The sequence below is a fragment of the Aethalodelphis obliquidens genome, unplaced genomic scaffold (assembly GCF_003676395.1).
Source record: "Aethalodelphis obliquidens isolate GAN/ISIS:26980383/991018 unplaced genomic scaffold, ASM367639v1 scaffold27, whole genome shotgun sequence".
Lineage (NCBI taxonomy): Eukaryota > Metazoa > Chordata > Mammalia > Artiodactyla > Delphinidae > Aethalodelphis > Aethalodelphis obliquidens.
This window is the reverse complement of record NW_020837971.1, coordinates 13,676,978-13,700,133: the sequence shown is the minus strand read 5'-3', so window position 1 is coordinate 13,700,133 and position 23,156 is coordinate 13,676,978.

Genomic DNA, 23,156 nt, shown 5'->3' with positions numbered 1-23,156 from the left:
TCTCTTAGGGTACTTGCCCTTCTTACACTGTGGCTCTGGGCTCTAAGAGAGCAAAGAGGGGGCTTCCCTGGTGGCGCAGTGGTTGAGAGTCCGCCTGCCGATGCAGGGGACAAGGGTTTGTGCCCCAGTCCGGGAAGATCCCACATGCTGCAGAGCGGCTGGGCCCGTGAGCCATGGCCGCTGAGCCTGCGTGTCCGGAGCCTGTGCTCCACAACGGGAGAGGCCACAACAGTGAGAGGCCCGCATACTGCAAAAAAAAAAAAGAGAGAGAGCAAAGAGGAATCTGCCAGTTCTCTTAAGAGCTGGGCCCCAGACTGGCACAGTGTCTACTGATCAGAGCAGATCAAAAGGCCAGTCCAAATTCAAGGAAAGAGGAAACAGACTCCACCTCTTACTAGGAGGAGAGGCAAGGGAGGAGTGTTGGTGGCAGCCCAACCTTTGGAGCCAGGGTACGAAGCACTACATGTTGGTTAAATAAATGAAAATTATCCTGTTTCCGTATACTTTCCATTATGGCCTAAATGGAGGAAATGCTGGATCTTCCCAGGGTAGAAACCACACCCTTGTCCATTTTTATCACTGCAAGCACATGAACACTTCCACACTTGCTCCTGGATAGTAACTGTTGGTGCTCTTGGGTTGATAAGACACGGTGGTTTGCTCAATGGTGAGGCATGCTGGGAAAATAAGAAGGTGCAAGGGAGCCAGGCCCATGCTGCTTAGGCCATGGGTAGACTTCAGGGGAATTATCTTAACTGCAGAGGTAGCTTCAGTGAGGGTGACTTTGTGATGTTTTTGAGCTCACCTTCAAGCTCATGAAAGATTCTGGTCCTTATCAATATCTGGGAGCCCAATTTGACAGATAGGACATGGGAAGGAGGACATGGCAAGCAAGGGTGTCATTACAAAGACAGGTGAGGGCAGTGGATATTGTTGGAAAGTCTTTCCATCATGCATGGCTCTTACTAGTGGTTGAGGTGTAAGCATGGATTACAGGTGAAGGAGAGGTGACAGGAGCCACAGCTGGATGGCTGTGGCCCAGTTACTGCTTAGATTTCTGGCGGGGTCCAAGACTTGGAGGATACTGGAGTTAATTAGACCAAAAGTCAGAAATGAGTAAGAAATCATGGAAACACACAGTTCTGTAGAAATACCCAGCCACCAGAGATTTGCCTTTGCCAGTGTTCCGAGTTTCTGAGTCTTTCAGAAATTGCGTGTGTGTGTGTCTGCACATGTGTGTAGGTGGTTGGAGGGGTGCAAGGTGTGGGGAACCAGCATGCAAGTGCCCAGGAGCTGCAGGTAGACTTGGGTGCCCAGGGAAGCACAGTGGTGGGAAGGGAACAAGCCTGGAACCTGATGAGTCAGGTCACGTCCTACCACCTCTGCTTAAAGACGAAGTTAATTAACCCCCAAAGTCCCAGGTCATCATCAGTTAAAGGGGAACAACCATATGAATCCCTTCTTAAGGGACGTTTTAGAGGCGCAAGGAGCTAAGATTTATACAGTACTTAAAATTTTCTTGGCACAAACTGAGCCTCTTTCCATCCCTTCCCTCACCAGTCCACCATTATCTATGCGATTTTATCCTGCGCCAAATCCCTTTGGTCCCCATGAACATTAGCTCAGGAGCTGGGAGGACCATTAGGAGACACATGGCTTTGGAGCGCTAAGACAACTGAAAAGCTGGTGAAACAAAGCCAGCCAGATCACTGCTCTACAGAAGAGCGAACCTCTGGAGGGCAAGTGGGTATGTGTTTTTGAAATCAATATTTTACTATTGGAAACTATGAAGTAAAGCCCCTTTTACTCCTCCTGTGTCCAATTTTTTTTTTTTTAAGAAGCTTTTACTCATTTTTTTCCCTCTAACTAAATAAAAACCATGTTGACACTGGGTTAGATTTGGACCTTGCCCACTTTGATCATTCTTAGCTTTTCCTTCTTTCTTTTCTCTCTTTTTTTTTTTTAACAGTAAAACAGTTCACTTTAAAATCACATTGGTGTTTCAGAACCCTTGCTTTCTGCTGGAAGACTATGGTGTTTCTGGCATCTTGTGCCCAAGCTTCCCCTCCCCCAACCAACGATGGTAGCTCGCTAAACTCACCGGCTTCCAAAATCATGAGCTTCTCTCATATTTACCTCTGGAGGCTGAACCAATTGTATCTCGAGTGACCCTTGTTTTCGGTTGTCTTCTCAGAGGATGATCCCTCAACCATCTAAACCACAAAGATGATTGATATGATTCCGAGAATTGAAAAGCCAACTCAGCCACTCTAACAGTATGATTGGGTAGACACGGTATTATGATCAATATTAAATACGGAAAGAATTGAGCTTTTTGTGTGTTCTATCTCTGAACTTTGGCTTGTAGCAGAGTAGGAATTCCACAGACGAGTAAAGAGCCCATCCACAAACAAAACAAGGAACCAGATGCCCTTTTCCCCAGATTTGTGTGGGAAAAAGTATAGAATGTTAGCATAGAGTATGTTTCATGCCAAAACTTTGCAAATATCTTATGCCTTGAGCTCAGTAAACCCTAATCACACTACACATCACTTATGCAACCTCAGCTATTTATGTGGGTTGGGAAGGAAGATATGATTAACTCCAAGCAGATATTCCTGGCTTCAAATCTCTAAATGATTCCTCTCTCCTCAATATTTACTCCCCTTAAAAAAGAACTGTTTCTATGGAGAACACACGTACACACAGAAAAATCTCCATCAATAATTTTCCTCCAAAAACTAAAGTAAAATAAAATAAAAGCATTTAAAAGAAAAGAAGCCCTCCACATAATTAAGTATTGAATTTTATCTGAGAAGTATTCAGTGTCCACATAAAGGAGTGGAAAAGCACAATTATTGTTAAATTATAGTGTGCACATACATTGCAGTTCACCATGAGATCTTCGAAATAATGTTCTCAAGTAAAATTCAGTGTTGTTACATGTTGTTCGTAGGGCATTTTAAGTACAGCAGAATATGCAACAATAAATATCTGCTGTTATCTTCCTGCAAGGGGAGGACTAACTGTGCATGTACTGGGGCATTCCCTTGTCCTCCTGTAGATTGCTCCACACTGTGTTCCAAAGGTAACATGACTTAAGACCATACGTTATTTATTAGAATATTTCAAGTCATCTTCATGACTTAAGGGTGGGAGCCAAACAAGATACCAATTTTGAGGGAGCAAATTGGGAAGTAGAGACAAGGCAGATATTCCTCCCTAAAGACTTTGCCCTTCTTATCAACACTCTTTTAACTGCTCAGAAACAGCTCATTCATTCTCAAACATCTGGGTCCTCTTTGTTGGTATGTGACTTGCCATAAATAATACTAGTGGCCATAACAGATCACTCCCTAAATTTCAGCGGTTTAGCCCAACCAAAGTTTATTCCTCGCTCACACAAAGTCCCATGTGGGTCAGGTGGGCTTGCCTCCCTCTTGTGTCTGGAGCACGTGGCTCCTGAGGTTGTCACAAGAGGGAAGCAGAAGCATGGAGGAGACACACTTCCTGGGGCTGAAACCAATACTTCTGGTTTCTCACAACCCACCCGCCAGCTCTGGTCATGTGGCTCTAACTTAACTGCAAGGGAGGCTGGCAAGGAGAGGAGAGCGCTTGGATACTTGCGAGTACGTTTCCTTTCCTGCCCTTCTTGCCCACCTGTGGAGCCTCCTTCCTCCAGTCATTAATGTGTCTACCCATTCCATCTACAATCACTATCTTAAAAAAAAAAAAAAAGGAAAAGAACAGTTTTACCCAACAATCTCTGCTCTCATCTTTCTCTGCTATGACCACTACCATCTTTTCCACCCTACTTTCTACTTTCTTAGATAAAATAAATCAAAAGGGATACAAAAAGTCCAGGACAGTAGGATCTATGTGAGACACATCATTGATAAACACAAGTGTTTATGTACTCGCTACTTTAATACTAGAAAAACACAGGTAACAAAAACCCTTCCTAAAAGATAAGGACTGTCTTTGAGCAAATGAGAACAATTTAATTGACTGGAGGGATGGGGTAGGGTGGGGACTCATCTACAATTATATCAAGCAAACAGCAAACACAATGACTTGAAAGGGGACTTTTCTGCACTGGGCGAGCCAGGACCCCAGGCAGCCTGTGAGGGAATATCAGCTTCTCTTTACTGTAGCTGCGTGGCCTTGGGCAAATTACTTATAGCTGTTTCACACTTTCCTTATCTAAAAAATGAAGATAGTAGTAGCTGCTGCCCTCATGGTTGTTTTAAGATTTGAATCTGGCCATGCACAGAAAGTACTCATCAGACTGCCTAAGACATGTATTAAGACACACCTTAAGGTCAACGTCATCTTATTTAATTTTTATATTAGTGAAGCACTGAAAACGTAAATGACAATTTTAGTCAATCTTATGCTATTTGAAATTCCCGGAGCTCCCATAGGAAATTAGGCCTCTTAAATAGCAGTGTTAGACAACATCCTAGCCTCTGCATTGAATGTAGAATAATCAGTGAAGGGACAAGGTAAAGACCTAGGGATATATAGGAATGAAAACAGTTATCGACAAGGAGCAATTTGTTCCAAAGAACTAGCCCTGATTGATGCTCCCCATTAAAAACAAAACAAACAAAACAAAACAAAAAAAGCCCCCTTGATAAAATAAATGTAGGAAAAGCTAAAGATTTTCCTTCCTCTGTTAGACATAGATGATACTTGTTAGCATATTAACAGCACTGATAGGTCTCCACAGGGAAGAAATATTTCTAGGTGTCTTCACACAGGGTCTCTCAGCTTATTTCATTGCACAATCTGAGGACAGGAGGATAGTCATTTTGTTCACAGGTATATCCCAATCACGAGTGTGTAGTAGATGCTCTATAAATGTAGTTGAATGTCTTTAGGAGGAATACCTAGGAGAGTGCTCGGGAAATGAAACTATGTTTGTGCTGACTTGCATTTTCTCTGGAAACCAAAGCTTTACTAATCATACCAAGTCCCACATTTGTAAGATGTCTGGAAGAACATATTCAGTCAATAGTGAACGTTCTCTGACACATGGCAGGATTAAGGGCCCTTTGGTTTTAAGAAGGTGACACTGTCTGGGACATCATTAGCAGGTAGGTTCTGAGAGACCAATACTTTATAAGAAAAATCTGTAAGTCTCATACAGAATCTTGCTGGCCAGAGACAGGTATTATCTGAAGTGCTGAGGAATCAAAACTGGAGAACTATGGCAGCCACCTGACGATTCATTTTTTTCTTGCAACGGAGACTGGATCAATAGCTTCCTTAAACACTCTGCCAGGCGGCACCATGAGGGAGAAGAACCCCACCAAAGACAATAAATAAGTGCTACCGGTAAAGACTTGGGGGCCGCTGCCTCGGAACTTTGCTTACGCACAGTTACAGTCGCAACGGCTTAAAGCAGCTTCCTTGCTTGCAGAATTACCGTGGCTGCTTCACACTGTAAGATGGGAAAAGGAAACAAGTCATTTTCCTGATACATGAGCTCACCGCTTATCTGAAATCTTTAACACACTGCAAAACACCCTCTTTTACCCCCTGCCTGGTGACTCCCATTAGTACACAATGTAATATCACAGCTAGCGCTTGGGGAACTTCCTGGAAGCACTTTAGGCTGAAATAGTGAAGTCAAGGGTGGCATGGGTCTGGTTAATTTCAGAATATTGAAGTGTTGGAATTACAATGTGATGACAGGATTCATCAGAGGGATTTATTTCTTTGGGCCTGTGGCCTAATGAATTGGAAAATATTTTCCTATGTCTTCTCCTTCGGCTCTAAATTAAAGTGACACATTTTATTAAAAAAATGTCATTTTTACATATTAATGTATGAATGATGGTATGGCACATATGACAATAATGTCATCTGGGTGACACATACTAGTGATCACTCACATTGATTTTCATCCCACTTAGAAGTGAGAACATTAAAAAAAAACGAAAAAGGAAGTGAGAACGTCAAATGAAAAAGTATCTATGGAAAGCTTTATTATGTGTGTATGTTATCCAACTACACTGTGTAAATGCACAGGGATTTTATGTGACGGCTCATATATACATCTGCCTAGGCTCTGTGCTTGGGGATGTCATTGCGTGAGCTTGTACTGCACTGTAGGGTGAAGAAAGGAGTAAAATAAAACCTGTTCCATTTTCAGTTCGGGGTCAGAGCAGTAAAATCATCCAACATGGCACAGTTAGTGGGAATTGCAGGGCAACTGACTGGAGACCCCAGCTAACTCTAAAAGTCTAACCAAAGAATGGTGCTGAAAATGGTTTTCCATGTTCCAGTCTCAGAGACATTTGGGAATTCTGCTGTGGGTCATTCTTAGCACACCATGTCAGCATGACATTGCTACAGTGCCTACACATACTTGCAGTTAAAAGATGCTGTCAGTAGCATGAGTCACTGGATAAACAAAGCTAGCAATACGGAGGCAAATATGTACGGAAGTTACCTGGTGCTGGTAAACTTATTCCCTTTGGATTAAAAACACAAAGATTGAAAGGTGGGAGCTAAGTCCTTAGAAGGGGGAGCTCCTGATGGATACAAACACTGGATTATATCTCTACAGTACACCTCCGTCTGAGTGTATATATTTACATCTACTGCAGCTGTATCTCTGTGTTCATTTTGCTACATTTTACTGTTTCTTCCATTAACACATCGTTTGAGAACTTGACCGACATTAACAAAATGGCTGTTAGAAAAAGAAGAGAATGAGGTTACCTTTAATGAACCTATTGTGATCATATTTCATTAACATTAGTGCTATCAATCTTGTTAATAATAGTATCAAATATCAGTGATTGCCTAGACAGTGGTTTAGACCATTGAAATTTAATTTGTTTCAAAATTCATGATTGTAAACCAGATGGCCTAGATTTCGGAGTTCACTAGAGTTTCATCTTAGGTCCTGCTTTCTTCAAACATGATGGACACTTTGTGGGTGACCTCATTCACTATGTCAGCTGCCACTGGTATGTTTACACCATCGACCCCTAATTTTACATCCATAATTCCTTCTGTTCTTCGATCCTCTTCTTCATTGCACATATCTACTGGACATAACTGTTTATCATCTGAAACTCAGATGGTCACCTGAGTCTCAGCAAGTCCAATAAGACTCTCCTCACTTGGCAAACATTTGGCTCTCCCCTTATGTGTTCTTCTCGTAGGATTTATGTAGTTAAGGACTTTCATACCTTCACAGCTGCCAAAATTAACCATCCTTTGACCCCCACATCCAATAGCTCATTAAGACCTAAAATTCTACATCCCAAAACTTTCAAATATATTCCCCCTTCTCCATCCCCTTTCCAGAACCTTAGTCCAGCAATACTTTATGTCTTTAATCTAGAATGTTGTAACAGCCTCTTTACCTTCCTATTTCTGCTTGCTACTATGTTAGTCTGTACTTCAACTTCCTTCAAAGATTATCTTTCCAAAAGACAAATCTAATCTCGTCACTTCATTGCTTAAAATCCTTGGGAGGAAATCTGTTGCGAATCATTTGCAATCTCTCTGCCACCTTCTCTTCCACCTCCCTCACCCTCACCAGCTCCCTGTACTCCATTCACTCTGAAATGTTTGGCTCTTCCAACTTCTGGGCATCACACATGCAGATTTCTCTGCTTGGAATGGGTACATTTTCCCTTGTTTGCTGACTGGTGAATTACTCCTCCATCCAATTTAGATGCTGTCCCCTCTGAGCCATCCTCTTAGGCCCTTCTACATAGAGTTAACTACTCCTTCTCCTGGGTTCCTAATGGTGTACCTATCACATTGAATTGCCTTTTCTAATGAAATGGTGACTATCTCATGTCAATGAGAGTACTTGTTGGGGTGAGGGGGCGTCAAATGCCTATCCCCATGCCCTGCACCCAGGAGGTCTTTGATAGATGTCTGTCGAGTGAAGGAATGATCAAATGAATGACCTCTTAGCTCCTCTGGATCCTTGATGATAAAGAGGATAAAGGAGGTGAGGGAAGATACAATGTATATTAAATAGAGAGACTTCAGATGAGGGAACAGTCATAGCCAGGTTATTGTCCAGATTGTGTTTGGTGTTCTGAAAGATAAGTCAATTCCTCCAAGTTTCTAAGTCACCATTTTGTGGATTATTAACAAAATGCATCATTATCCAGGTCTTGAGTTGAAAGTCTCATGACATGATTTTAAACTCAGTGGATGTAATTTTCAAGAAATAGTCTAAATTCAATGATCAGATTTTATTTAATATACTAGATTTTGAAGTCTGTTGGGATTCCAAAACTCTTAAAATTTGTAATACATTTGGGCTCTGTTTTATTGTACTTAATAACGAGATATGTACTGAATAACAAGATAAAACCTGGTATGAATTAATCTCTGTAAAAGGAATTACAAAAATTTTTAGAAAAACATTACTAAGCTACCCTTTTCACTTCTTTAGATTTATTTTCATCTATTATGAGAAATAATTTCTTTTTATGAGTGTCATAATTTTTTTTTAAATAGGAATGAATCTGAAAAGCTAATATAATAACAAAACAGAAGGAATCGCATAACTCTAACATTTATCATAATCAGTAATACCAGTGACCCAAGTTAGAGTCCACTGTCTTATTCTGAATATGTTATAGGAAACACAGCTGGTAAGTGGGTTCTACAAAGAAATAGCCCTGTCTTTGTCTAGAAGGCTATCGAACAGAGCCAAGCAGATCGATAGTTCAGAAGTACAGGGTTTGGTTTGCCCCACAGGTAACTATTTGTGATTTGAATGGCATTCCCACATGGCTCTTCTGTATTAGAGACAGAAATTTCTCATGGTCATCTTAAACTTCAGTTCTGTTTATCTGATAATCTCATTAACTATTGAAGGAGAGCAGTGTGACCAGTCCAGATGTCCTGTAATTAAACAGGAGAACTTTGAGATGAGCAACTCTGAGCTCTGTCAGCGAGAAAGGATGTTTGGACACTGGAACTAATTTTATTAGTTCTTTTTTATTAGCTCACAATAGTTCAGTTCATAGTATTCCCTCATGTCATTCCAATTTCACCTTCCTTTCCATCTCTCTCAGAAGTGATAATATTGATCTCTTTCTTTCATAAAAATTCTGTTTATTTTCATCAAATGGTGATTCTTAGTTAAAAGGAAAACTCATGTTCCTACTTTGGCTACTTTTCGTGTTTCTATACTTTCTCAGCCTGTAGTTACTGTCTCACTATTTTGAAGTCTTGAGCCCAGGCATGCTTAAGTAACCCAGTGCCTTCCATTCTAACGGATCAACCTGGAATGTATCCGATCTTATCATGTCTGCCCCTTTTACCTTCACAACCCTCTGCTTCTGGAACTTGTACTCCAATTCTAGAAACTTCCTGAGAGGTAGTGTAAGCTGGATTAGCTTTATTCCTCCACCCCCATTCTTTGTTAAAATGATTTCTGAAGATCTTCTTGTTGCTAGCACCTGAGAACATTTTCCCATCCTCTTTCTCACAACTCTGCTTTCTTTCACACAATGAACTAATACCTATACTTCTAGTCTCTTTGCCCTGAAGACTCCAGTGAAATCACTATTCTACAAGAACTCCAACAACAAGAGTTCATCAAGGTTCCACCTGGAACAACTAATCTCTACCTCTGTCTCTATCCCTATATCTGTATTTATATCTGCATCTCCAGGTGGAGTACGTTTTCATACCCCGTCCTTCTCCCTCGGCCTTTGAATGCCACTGGCTTGGTGGCATCATCTTTTACAGGGTTTTATGGGTAGGTTCCTCTGAGCTGCCCTTTCTGCTACCCCACACACACTCAGCTGCTCTTGACTTCTGAAGACATGCCCTCCACAGGGCATCCTCGGTTTGCAGCAGAAAGCCTTCTCGAGCATATTCTAAGATGACTTGAGCCTATACCCTCTCTGACCAGGGGAAATCTCACGTATCCTCACCCTGCCAGACGCTGCAATCCACTGCTCCCAAGGATGGTATAACCCACCTCTGACTCAGCTTCCATAAAGGAGAGGGAGAGAACCCTCGCATAGACGCCCAGTCCTGGGGCACGAGTCCATCTCTCTTTAATCTCACTCCGCTCTGGCGGGAGACCTGTGGACGTCAGCTCTCAGCAGGTAGCCAGCCAGCAGAGATATACAAGTCTTCCCTCTCACAGACCACCCTGTACCTCCAGGAGCCCACTGCTTGTATTAAAGCATGGGGAGTGCAAGGGGTAAAAGCAAAATGTCACAGCGCTCTGCATTCTTCTGGATTTTCTTCAAAGAAATGGCTTCTCCTTCTCTCTGCTGAAACCCTACTGTTCTCTTTAATAGACTAGGTGTGGGGGGCGGTGATTTAGGATGGTTTAGATACTGTTTAGCAAGCCCTGGGGGGAGTAGCTAATCTAGTGCCTCCCTTTGGAATGCAACGGTACTTAAAAAGCCATTAAGCTAAGCTTGGGGCTTTACTTAAAATTCCCAGACTAGAGGAAACAGTCCATCCATAACCTGTTGCGAAGTCCAAGAGCCAGACACCTCCTACACCTCCTGGTGGCTGTCTCAGCACCACCGTTCTGTGACCCAGCGGCCTCCCTAGCTGATTGAAATGGGTCTAAGCATCATTTGAGGAGTAGTATTTGCTCTCCCAGACTCTTTCTTCTTTCCTCCTCCAAATAGCTCAGAAGCAGCACTGCGAGAGGATGATCCATGGTTGTAGGGAAGGAAGAAGTAAATTCTGAACCAACAAAGTAAAAAGCCACTGGCAGGGATTTCCTAGCTCACGGCCAGCTATGAACCTCTTTCACTCATTCTTGCTCTTAAAATATCAATGCCAGGCAGTTGCCAGGAACATCTAGAGAGTGCTAAAGTTATGTCAGGAATAACAATAAAAATTAGAATTGAACTATCATAGAATGAGATGGGTACAGGAAAGTCACATGGCAAGTTACAGGAGACATTTTCATCTTAGGAATTCCAGACACCTTAGAGTTTCCCAGGAAGATATGGCCAAGACCGTGGTGCTTGACATCAGAGTCACATCTCCCTTCTGCAGCACAGCATCATCAGCACCAAGGAGGAGCTCAATAAATACTCCTCAGTGGATAAGTGATTTGTTCCTTGGTATGGTTTCAGAAGAAACATGTTGGGAGATTCTGGTGGTCACACCTGAGATTTTTTTTGGTGAAGAAAACAATGAGCTGTATAAGGTATAAATCTTCATTTCATTTTTTTCCCACTTATTACTATATGGACACAATTACTCACATATTTATCCCAAACATGTTAATGAAAGGCCTTGGGGACATAAAAGGGAAAAGTAAATCCCTGTCTCAAGGACCTTACACTTTAGAGGAGAGAGAGGCAAACAAACAACTATAGTGATAACTGTAACTGTTACGAGAGGAATGGGGGTGGTTACTGAGAACAGCTGGGAAGGAGGAGACATCAAGTCTGTTTCAGGGAGGAAGTGCCTACAGATTCAGAGGAAGGACAGCCATTGCATGAGCTTGGGGGAGCCTAACCTTTTAAATGCTGCAGGAACAGAATGGTAAAGACCACAAAGACAGTTCCTAAGCAAACATTGACTGGGGCCTTGCCACTACTTCTCTGATGAGAATATGAGAAGTTATGCATTTTTATTGAAAGTCAACCACTGTTAACTGCAGTTTCAGGATGCAAAAGAAATAATTTCTATCACCAGTAGTTGGGGAGAAAAACAATTGTCCCAACCCTAGGCCTCTTGATCAAGTTCTGAGGCTTAACTCTTTGCTCAGACACCACAGCATGAATGAAATTCAGTGGAGAGGCTGCAGCTCAGCCTCCAGTCCCACCATGGGAGCTGATCAAAGACTCCCTGGCTGCCACCTTGACCAGGATCAGACATTATAATAAAAAGTAGGATGGACACTACAACTCAGACGAGAGAGAAAATGTTTCTGAGAGTCTGGGTTTTAAACACAATTCCAACCCTTTGAAGTTAGAGTTTAGCCTTTTAGCCACGACCAACTTTTTGGTCCAACAACCAAAATTAAAAAAAAAAAAAAAAAAAAAAAAGATAATTTGAAAAGTTTAACAGACCAAAAGGCCAAATACACTTCTTGGATCTAAAGTCTGTCTTGCTCATAGCATTTGAATGAATTATTTATAAATTAATCAAAAGCACATAGATTATAATTATTTTGTTTCTGTCAAAATACTCATAAATTGAAAATCAAAGAAAAATGTGTTTGGCATTTGATTTTGCCAAGTCCTAAGTATTTACATATAACTTTGAGAGACACATTCCCCAAACCCAAAGTCATGGACATCCATTCTAAATAGTCTATAAGGTTAGTGGAGCCCAAGTCTAGAGGGGTGGTTTCCCAACTCTTAGGATAATCTAGATCCCTCATGAGCATCTTTTGGAGGGAGCCTAGAAGTACTGGTGACATACCAGGAGCTTTAATTCTCTCTGGTTGGCAAAAACACTGATTCTCATAAGCTAGCTAAAGGAAACTGAAGAGCAAAACTTTTTTCTCAATCAAATCCAAATCCTCAGTAAATAGAAATATTTCCCAAAGGTAATTTTTGACATGGAATTGGTAAAAAATTTATTTCATTTAATTTTTTAAGAAAAGCCTACTAGTTAATATGTTGACTGGCCCATGAAAACTAAAACAGAAAACTATACCATACTTACTGATCAGGTTTTACTTAATGTATCTGCTCATTCAGCCCTACTGACCTTGCTTACCCTCCTATCAGATACTTTCCTAACATATACCATGGACTTGTAACTCTATAACATTCTAAACACTGTATCCTAAATATTGATAGATAAAATCTTAAAGGGCATAAAAATGCTTGGTGCAGTGAGGAAAAGGACCCAAAAAACCTACTGTGCAAAGGAGACTATAAATTGTAATGATTTGGCTTTAGAATTTTCATTTTCTCACTTTTCGTTATAGCTAGTAAAATAGAAATATAAATAATCTCAAAACCTTTCAGATTTTTACAATATATTAACACGCTCCAAAGAATTAAAAAGGAATAGAGCAAAACAGTTTCAGCAAGGATTCCAGAATGAAACAGGAATGGATTTATGCCTCGGTTCCTCCTAGCTGGGTGCTCTGAAGCAGATTGTGGAACTTGATTACTTTCCAAGTATTTTGGGATTTTCCAGCTATCGTTCTGTAACAGATTTTTTTGTTTAATTATATTGTGGTCCGAAGGCATACCTAGTACGACGTCTGTTCTTTTAAATGTATTAAGATATGTTTTATGGTGCAGAATGTGGTCTGTCTTGGTGAATGTCATATGTGAACCTTGAGAAGAATGTGCATTCTGGGGCCGTTGGATGAACTAGTCAGTAGGTGTCAATTATATGTAGTTGATTGATGGTGCTGTTGAGTTCAAATACGTCCGTCCTTATTTCCTGCCTGCTAGATAGAGGGGTGTTGAAGACCCCAACTATAATTTTGCATTCATTTATTTCTCCTTGCAGTTCTATCACTTTTTGTTTTATGTATATTGATGCTCTGTTGTTAAGGGCATACACATTAGGTATTGTTGTATCTTCTTGGAGAATTGGCCCCTTTATCATTATACAGTGAGCCTCTTAGTCTGGATAATTTCCCTTACTCTGAAGTATGCTTTGTCTGAAATAAAAATATCTACTCCAGCTTTCTTTTAATTAGTGTTAGCATAGTATATCTTCCTTTATGACTTTAGTTTTAATCTATATGTTTAATCTTTATATTTAGTATATCTTCCTTTATAACTTTAGTTTTAATCTGTATGTTTAATCTTTATATTTAAAGTTGGTTTCTTGTAGATAACATATAGTTGCATTTTGCTTTTTGGTCCAGTCTGGCAATCTCTGGCTTTTAATTGACCTATTTAGACAATTGATGTTTAAAGTGATTATTGATATAATTGGATTCATATCTACTTTATTTGTTACTGTTTTCTATTCATTACTCTGTTCTTTCTTTGTCTTTCTTTCTTTCTTTCTTCCTTTCTTTCTTTCTTCCATTCCTTTTTGGCCTTTTCTATTCTTGACTATTTTATATGACTTATTTTCTCTCCTCTCTTTGCATATTATATATACTTAAAATATTTTTAAAGTGATTGCCCTAGAATTTACAATATATGTCTACAACTAACCCAAGCCCACTTTCAATAGTGGCTTCACAAATACTATAAATACCTTAGAACAGAATATTTCAGATTTCTTCCATCCATTCCTTATAACATTACTGTTACTCATTTCACTTATCCCTAAGCTATAATCACTAAATATATTGTTGCTATTATTATTTAGAACAAACTATTATCTGTTAGACCAATTAAGAATTTTTAAAAACACAAGATTTTACTTTGTATTCCTTTATTCCTCATATGAGCCTCTTCCTTTCTCTAAGTAGGTTTAAGTTTGTGACCTATACCATTTTCCTTCTCTATGAGGAACTTTTAACATTTCTTGCAAGGCAGATCTATTGAAAACAAATTCCCTCCATTTTCATTGGTCTGAGAAAGTCTTTATTTCTCCTTTGCTTTTGAAGGATAATTTAAATTAATACAGAATTCTAGGTTGGTGAGGTTTTTTTTATTTTGACAGTTTACATATTTTACTCTACTTTCTTCTGCTTGCATAGTGTCTGAAGAGAAGACTAATGTAATTCTTACCTTTGCTCCTCTTTGGGTAAGGAGTTTTTTCCTCTGGTTTCTCTCAAGATTTTCTTTGTCTCTGATTATTGGCAGCTTGAATGTGACATATCTAGGTGTAGATGTTTTGGCATTTATCTGACCTTTCTTCTTTTTATTTGGTATTCCTGGTATGCATATGGTACACCTTTCATAACTGCCCCACAGTTCTTAGGTCTTTTCTTCTGTCTTTTTATCTTTTTCCTCTTTCTATTTCATTTTTGGCAGTTTCTGCTGACCTCTTTTTAAGCTCACTGAGCCTTTCCTTGACTGTGTCCAACCTATGATGCCCCTGTCAAAGGCATTCTTCATTTCTATTATAGTGTTGATGATTTCTAGCATTTCCTTTTCACTCATTCTTAGAATTTAAAATCTCTCTGCCCATGTATTTTTGCATGTCGTCCACTTTATCCATTAGGGTCCTTAGCGTATTAATCATAGTTGTTTTAAATTCCCAGGCTGATGTTTCCAACATGTGTGCCATATCTGAGTCTGGTTCTGATGCTTGCTCTGTCTCTTCAAACTGTATTTTTCATCCTTAGTATGCCTTGTGATGTTTTGTTGGCTGCTGGACATGACGTCCTGGGTAAAAGGAACTGAGGTAGGTAGGCCTTTCATGTGAGGTTTTATGTTTCTCTGGCTATGAGTTAGACAGTGTTTATTACTTGCCATAGATGTAGGTGCCAGAGACTAAAATCTCCATTGACGTTCATTGTTTTCTCTCCCCTGTTGTTTTTGAGTTTCCTTAGAGACTTGTTAGGTAAAGACTGAGGTATGCATGTCTTACACTTGTAATCCCTGCAGTTTTACAGGAACCATATTGACGTGGTGGTAAGGTGTGTGGGGAGGGGAAGAATTCTATAGTCCCATGATTCAGTCTCAGATTTTTACTGCACCTGTGTCACAAGACTGTGACTTTCACAAGTGCTTCTCAGGGTTTTTGTTTGTTTGTTTTCCCCCTAGATGAGACAGGAAGCCTAGAGGAAGTTAGAGTTGGGTATTTCCTTTCCCACAAGTCCGTTAGTCTCTGGTAAAATTTTGTGGATTAGGGTCTGGTAAAATAGGTAAGTCCTGAGGGCAGGTCTTGTTAAGGAGAACAGAACACTCAGGACGGATTTTGAAATGGCACTTTTCACCTCCCCTTGCCAGAAACACAAGGGAATTTTTCTCTGATTTTCACTGTTGGAACCTGGTAGAGCTCCTGGGGTAAAACTCATGATAGTGTGGGGATCCCCTTAGGACTGGACCCCTCCCTGGAGCTTTTAACTCTCAAGCCTGTCCACACCAAGTCTCCAGCGATTTGTCAATTGCAGTTTAAGTTTTCCTACTCTTATGCTAAGTACAGTGACTGCTAGGCCACTGCTCTGGTAGGCTGTGATTCTCTATATTCACCTGTATGCTTTCCGAGTTTGAGGGTAGCAGTTTGTCCTATGACCTCAATTCTATGATGGATCTAAGAAGAGCTGTTGGTTTTCATGTTGCTCAGCATTTTTTCTTGTTGTGAAGATGGGCGTGATGCCTTACAAGCTCCCTATACGCTAGATCAGAAGCTAGAAGTCCACTGTGTGTTTTTGTTTTTGTTTTTTTTGCGGTACATGGGCCTTTCACTGCTGTGGTCTCTCCCGTTGCGGAGCACAGGCTCCGGACGCGCAGGCTCAGTGGCCATGGCTCACGGGCCCAGCCGCTCCGTGGCATGTGGGATCTTCCCGGACCGGGGCACGAACCCGCGTCCCCTGCATCGGCAGGCGGACTCTTAACCACTGCGCCACCAGGGAAGCCCCCACTGTGTGTTTTTAATGTTGTGACTTTGTTTTTGCAAAAATACTTTTTTTTTTTTTTAATAAGTGCCAATATCTTCTTCTCTGGGGGGCAAAAGTAAATCCAAGACTTTTTATTAGTGATTTAAAATTTATAACACAGATCAAAATTTACATTATGAAAACTGCCTTCCAGAATAAAATGGTAGCTAACCATCTCAGCCTCCTGCTCATTTGCTGAGTTTACCCAATACCTTGTAATTGAGAAGCATAGATTTTTTTTTTCCCACAGGAATCAGAGCTTGTAGCCCACATAATAACATGAATTAAACATAGCTTACATTAAGAGCCATGGTTTATACACCGGCAGCCGCTGCAATAGTTCAGACAAATTAGAATTAGGCTGGTATATGGGCTATAGATAAACACTTTCCCTGAATAGATGGATTCGTTCATCGAAATAATCTTTGCAAACAACCCATTTGATTAGTATTTCTAGTGAACTAATAGAGGGTTTCACATTTGAATAAATTTAAATCTTCACAGGGGAGATGATTTTCAATGGTTATCAAGTTTTTGCTTGTGTGCCCATAAAAGAAATGTATGTATACACATATATATGGCTATATATCTTTATACATTTCAAAATTAACATCTAATTTCAAATTAGATGATTTTCATCAGGTTTTACATAATTTAAAAGAACGTAATTTCTGAAATATTGTAATTTTAAAACAAAATTATCTTTAAGATTATTCAGTGAAATACCATAGCAATTTGATATGCATTATCATTTAAAATTAAAGGAAAATAGATTTTATTTTAAATTTCAAAATTCTGCATCTTTCCTTTTTCCCTCTACTTGTGTATTTCTGTTCCTCCTCCCCCATATATTTTATTGTAATACATATTTTTTTATGTTTGCAAGTTTTTATTCACCACCTATCATACATCATTGCAAAAAAAAGCCTATTATTTTAAATTTTAAAATGTTATTTTGAATGTAAAAATTCTGTAATTATGATTATAATTAATAGTAGACAAAGGATCACAAAGATAAATATACATCTTGATAATTATTAAACATAAAAAGCAAAATCTTATTGAAGCTGCCTCTCTTAAGCAGATGGATGGAATTATGGGTTCATGTGTCTGTGGATGAGTAATACTTATTATTAGAATGTGACAAGTGTTCACCATAATTTCTATTCCTGATTTTCCTTTGTGATAGTTGTAATCTCTGAGAAACTTGGATCACATAAAGAATATTTGAGAATGGAAGGAGTTTTGTTGTGGAAATGTCACTTAATTCTTTGAAGTCCTTCCAAGTTATGTTTTTAATGATCTAATATCAATAATTGCATTAAGTCCTCCTTCAATTTTGTTGACAACAGAGACTTGGAAGCTGCTTGACAAGCAGAGGAATTTGTTAGTCACCAGCATTATTAATTTTCTCAACAGCAATATTTTGAACCTTACTTAGAAATTAGAGATTTGAATTTCCTTAGAGATTCTTTTTTTTTTTTTTTTTTGCGGTACGCGGGCCTCTCACTGTTGTGGCCTCTCCCGTTGCGGAGCACAGGCTCCGGACGTGCAGGCTCAGCGGCCATGGCTCACGGGCCCAGCCGCTCCAAGGCATGTGGGATCTTCCCGGACCGGGGCACGAACCCGCGTCCCCTGCATCGGTAGGCGGACCCTCAACCACTGCGCCACCAGGGAAGCCCTATGATGTCTTCTTATAAATATAATGCAGTTCTAATACAAATTTCAGTGGCAACATACTTTACACTTGACAAAGTACATGATTATCTTGATCGATCTCTAAAAGGCATTTGGCAAAGTTCAAAACCATTTCTAATAAAAAAAAAACACAGTCGAGATTAACTGATGGGTGCTAGTATCAGTGGGAGAAAGTGTGAGGAAAACAGGATGTACAGTCTCATGCTACCTCCCACAAGTTATCTGTTAGCTATAGAAGGAAAGATAGTTTCCGGTGGAGAAAGCCTGGCAGGAACCATGTGAACCCTCACGATCCCTGTGGTGCAAAGGGATAGGACGCATGGAGAAGGACACTGCATCATTTCTGTTGGGTTCTTACCAAACATGCATAATCACAATCACGTGCAAATACTAGACAAACTCGGAGCAACATTTAGCAAAATAACAGATAGATGCTCTTCAGTGAGGCCACAGTTAAGAATGACAAAGAAAGATTGAGAAACCATGACAGGCTGCCTGAGACTAAAGTAACGCAAGATTCTGAATTGGATCATGGAACAAGAGCAACAACAAAGACATCAGTTAAACAAAACAAAACAAAACTGATGGAATCTGCATAGGGCTTGAGTTAATGGCATTTTCCGTGCCAATGTTAATTGCCTGGTTCTGATCAATGTACTGTGGTTTTGTAACATGTTAACATTGAAGGAGGCTGGGAGAGGGACATATGGAAAGTCTTTGTGCTATTTTCAACTTTTCTATAAGTCTAAAAGTAGTTCAAAATAAAGTTACAAAATAAATGCAGTGCCAGGATCTTATATATAATGATTTCCTCCTATGATAAGGGAGATTGCCTTAACCTGATATTTAAAATTTTATAGCTATCACAAACCAAAAGCCAATCACGTGCTTATGTAATACCAAAGATATTTAAATTAAGAAAAAGATGTCACCCATTACCACTATTACTCATGGTTTTTATAAAAGGTTTAATTATCGCAAAACAAGAAAAAGTCCTAAGAAATATAAAGTTGGGGAAGGAGGAGATAAATTGTTGCTATTTATAGATGATGTAGTTTGCAACCTATAAAATGTAAGTAAATAAACTGAAAAATATTAGAATTGATGATGATTTAAGAAGGTGGTGACTTACAAAATAAACATACAAAAATCAATTGTTTTTCTATTCCTCAGTTCAAAATTGTATTGAATAAAATAAACTTAATAATATCAGAGAAAATATAAACCATATGTTAATAAGATTAATAAAGTTATTTAGTACTTATGTGAAAAAAAGTAAAAACTCTACTTAATGGAATAAAATATGATTTGATTAAGTGAAAACATCTAACATTTTCCTTCACAGGAATATCAGTTATTGAAAAATGTAATTTCTCTTTAAAGTTCTCATAAATTTAATGCAATTCCAATTTGACTTGGAAACAAAATATATCTGAAACTTGAAAAAGTGATTCTAACTGCGGAAATTTTGAGTAACAAAACAGGAAGGAGATGCATTTTTTTTAAACATCTTTATTGGAGTATAATTGCTTTACAATGTTGTGTTAGTTTCTGCTGTATAACAGAGTGAATCAGATATACATATACATAAATCCCCATATCCCCTCCCTCTTGCGTCTCCCTCCCACCCTCCCTATCCCACCCCTCTAGGTGGTCACGAAGCACAGACCTGATCTCCCTGTGCTATGCGGCTGCTTCCCACTAGCTATCTATTTGACATTTGATAGTGTGTATATGTCAATGCTCCTCTCTCACTTGTCCCAGCTTACCCTTCCCCCTCCCCGTGACCTCAAGTCCATTAAGAGATGCATTCTTTTTAATTCTAAAGCGTTGCATAAAGTTACAATTGAACAGAAAACAATAAAAAAGACTCTTCTATATCTAAACATCCTGTTATAATAACTGTGGCATTTTAAATTAGAGGGGATAAAAATGAATTATTTATTAATGTGCTGCTAGAAAAGTTGATAAACTATTTGCAAAAAAATAAGCAAGATCTCTTACTTCAAGTTATACATGAAAATAGATTCCAGATGGAGTATAGAATTAATCTATAGAAGAAATGAGAGAAAAAGTATTTAACTGACTGTTACAAGAGGAGAGGTCCATAAGAAAGAAATAATGAAATAGTCGTGTCATATCTGATTGCATGTAATCTATACTTCTTCACAACAAAACAAGCTGACAAAATTAAAAGGTTAAAAAAAAGAATTGTCACCAAAATGTGAGAAAAATGAATGTTAATACCTTCAACAAATATAGAGCTCTTACAGATTCATAAGAACAAGAATGAACTCTCAATAGAACGGGAAAATAAAAAACATAAATGGTCAGTAAACACTTGGGAATTATACAACCTACTAGAAAACAAAGCAAAATCAATTAAAGTATAGAATGAAAAACCATTATTCATCTATTGGATTCTCAAAGTTTTTTCATATTTTAAAAGTATAAAGAAGTTAATGAGACAGAAAGTCCCACACACTATTTAACTCATTGAAAACTTCTGGAATACAGTAAATCAGTAGCTTTAAAAATGCTGACAGGGCTTCCCTGGTGGCGCAGTGGTTGAGAGTCCGCCTGCCGATGCAGGGGACGCGGGTTCGTGCCCCGGTCCGGGAGGATCCCACATGCCGGGGAGCGGCTGGGCCCACTGGAGCGGCTGGGCTCGTGAGCCATGGCCGCTGAGCCTGTGCATCCGGAGCCTGTGCTCCACAACGGGAGAGGCCACAGCAGTGGGAGGCCCGCGTACCCCCCCAAAAAAAAAAAAATGCTGACATTCTAGGGCTCAGTAAATTCAACAACCAAAATGCCTAGTAATAGGGAATTAGTTAAATTCTCCATATCATCTGTGGAATATTATGTTGGTATTAAGCACTGCCTCTTACAGTTCTTAAAATGAGAAAATGGGCTGTCCATCAAAATTACCTCAGATGATCTTTAACTATACACACGTCTTTGTGTTCCTGAACTCCTGTCCCACATTACCTCTTTCTGATCTTTTGATCCTGGTGCAGGACTTGGGAGTCTGAGTTTTTACACAAATCTCCAGTGAAGTCTGATGAAAACCCTCTATCTCAAAACACTGTTCTAAAATAATATTCAACGTCATTGGAAATTACTCTCAGTATAATGTGAAATTTAAAATAGAGAAGTATTTACTTGCTATGATCCTAACTTTGGAGTACATATAGTATGATGTGTGTATTTATTTTTTAAATATGTTCTTTATAGTTTTTCAGTATTTCCAAGTTTTGAACAGTCCTTAGGAATAATCACTAATGGTGATATTCATTTTATTTTTTTTATAATGAGAAATATAATGTAATTTATTTATTTTTATTTTTAAAACTTTTTATTTTACATTGGAGTATAGCCAATTAACAATGTTGTGATAGTTTCAGGGACTCAGCCATACATATACATGTATCCATTCTCCCCCAAAGTCCCCTCTCATCCAGGCTGCCACATAACATTGAGCAGAGTTCCCTGTGCTCTACAGTAGGTTCTCGTTGGTTAGCCATTTTAAATATAGCAGTGTGTACATGTCAATCCCAATGCTCATTTTTTTAAAAAAAGCTTTTGTAAAAGGAGTTACTGTGCCCTTCTTTCTCATCTCTCCTGCTGCCAGATACCTATCCACCCTCTGCCTGTGCTTACCGAAATATGCCAGGTCCTCGGAGAGCACCTCAAATTTACCCCTAGACAACTATGGCATTATTTCCGTGTGAATAGTGGAGAAAGAAAGGGAGAGAGAAAAAAGTAAAACATTGTGCACCAAGTGAAATGTAGCATTTAGTTATTATCTAAATGAATTTGATCACAGTAGGCAGCCAATCTTGATAATTGTTTTAGAAGATTTCCTCAATTGCAGTCTGTGAGGGTTGGAGCGGATGGCTTGGACAAAGGTGGTCAGGGGAGCTAAAACAAGGGGAAAAAAATCTCCTGAAACAAGAGTTACAACAACAAAACTCACATACACAAAACCAAAAACCCAGATCCTCCTGGGCTCTGCATCAAAGGTAAGGAAGGGGACCTAAGTGTTAGCACAATTCTGAAATCTTTTGGATATATATTTATTTGGTCAGCATATTCTGATCCTATACCTATTTCTCTAGGTTATTTTATGTTCTTAGAAAGATCCAAAGCAACTGAAAAAGTTTGAAATATGCATTTATAGTTAGAGAGAGATATGCGCATTATAGCAAAAGAAAGTCTAAACCACCCCTCAGAAGGCTACTCTGGTGTCTTAGAAAATGAATTAATTAAAAAAAATTTAAATTATTTAATTTATTTCATTCATATCACTGCTTTGTGGGAAGGTTGAAACTTGTCTGAATGAGGAACGTACCTGAACTGTACATGTGTATATGGTGACCTTAAAGAGCTATCATCCAATCTTGGCCCCATTTGAGAATTCAAGGGAGCTGTAGTAGCCGTTCGGGAATTGTCTTGGGCAAATGGAGAGATCTGCTCGTTCTGGCTAAGGGCTTCCTTTCCACTGCACACACTGAAGGCATGGTGAACACAAGCTGTTCTGGAGCCGGAAGGTGACACATTTATCTCCAAAGTCAGTAATAGGAAAAAACTGGGCTCAAAAATCACAAACAAGGCCACCGATGACATGGTGTGCACTTGACTGGTTCTCCTGATATGCAGAACATTCTACAAGTCCCTCACAGAGAACTGAGGGGACAGATACAACAGTCCATAAGATAAATAGAGCCCCAACTTACACAGAGTTCATGCTCCAGCTGGACGCACAAATAATTCAGCTGGGAAAACACACAATGTGAAAAGTGGTAGGAAAGGGTAAATCAGGGCTGGCTGGGGGCTGGTGCCTATTCTAGAATTGAAGGACGTCCTCCATGGTTTTAAGCTGAAGGCCATTAAGAATTAGTGAACTGGGCTTCCCTGGTGGCACAGTGGTTGAGAGTCCACCTGCCGATGCAGGGGACGTGGGTTCGTGCCCCGGTCCGGGAAGATCCCACATGCCGCGGAG